A 963-nucleotide genomic window follows, 5' to 3' on the forward strand; every position below is an offset into this window, starting at 1 on the left:
TCGTGTTGCATTCCCTTTTTAATTTTTTTGCACCGCGTGCAAAACAAGACGCACGAGCGCGACGTATGTTTAGCACGTTTTATTATTTTGCACGTTTACGGTAAGTTTTAGCTCGCTGCTCATTATTCACGCGTCTAGCGGCGGCAAGCGTGTTCTGAAAGGGGTCGAAACCATGGTAAATAGGCACTGGTGCAGTTGAACCGTGGTAAAACTCGTCTCCGTAGTTGAGCGGGAGCGGCCAAAGGAATGTGCAATCGTGTGTGTAGTGGAGCTGGGAGGGGCAAGCATAAGGGACGAAGACGGGGGTAACATGTCGGATGCGATCATACCAGCACTAAAGCACCGGATCCCATCAGAACTCCGAAGTTAAGCGTGCTTGGGCGAGAGTAGTACAAGGATGTGTGACCTCCTGGGAAGTCCTCGTGTTGCATTCCCTTTTTAATTTTTTTGCACCGTGCGCAAAACAAAACGCACGAGCGCAACGTATGTTTAGCACGTTTTATTATTTTGCACGTTTACGGTAAGTTTTAGCTCGCTGCTCATTATTCACGCGTCTAGCGGCGGCAAGCGTGTTCTGAAAGGGGTCGAAACCATGGTAAATAGGCACTGGTGCAGTTGAACCGTGGTAAAACTCGTCTCCGTAGTTGAGCGGGAGCGGCCAAAGGAATGTGCAATCGTGTGTGTAGTGGAGCTGGGAGGGGCAAGCATAAGGGACGAAGACGGGGGTAACATGTCGGATGCGATCATACCAGCACTAAAGCACCGGATCCCATCAGAACTCCGAAGTTAAGCGTGCTTGGGCGAGAGTAGTACTAGGATGGGTGACCTCCTGGGAAGTCCTCGTGTTGCATTCCCTTTTTAATTTTTTTGCACCGCGTGCAAAACAAGACGCACGAGCGCGACGTATGTTTAGCACGTTTTATTATTTTGCACGTTTACGGTAAGTTTTAGCTCGCTGCTCAT

General features: G+C 49.5%; 2 non-coding genes across 2 annotated transcripts; both read left to right on the plus strand.

The window, feature by feature from the left end:
* Positions 1 to 315: 315 nt before the first annotated feature.
* LOC123179122 (5S ribosomal RNA) lies at positions 316 to 434 on the plus strand. Its single transcript, XR_006490120.1, has one exon. It is a non-coding gene; the product is annotated as a 5S ribosomal RNA (ribosomal RNA).
* Positions 435 to 735: 301 nt separating this feature from the next.
* On the plus strand, positions 736 to 854 carry LOC123179121 (5S ribosomal RNA). The gene has a single exon (XR_006490119.1). It is a non-coding gene; the product is annotated as a 5S ribosomal RNA (ribosomal RNA).
* The last annotated feature ends 109 nt before the right edge of the window (positions 855 to 963 follow it).

Source organism: Triticum aestivum, unplaced genomic scaffold, assembly GCF_018294505.1.
Source record: "Triticum aestivum cultivar Chinese Spring unplaced genomic scaffold, IWGSC CS RefSeq v2.1 scaffold45013, whole genome shotgun sequence".
In the NCBI taxonomy this organism is placed as follows: domain Eukaryota; kingdom Viridiplantae; phylum Streptophyta; class Magnoliopsida; order Poales; family Poaceae; genus Triticum; species Triticum aestivum.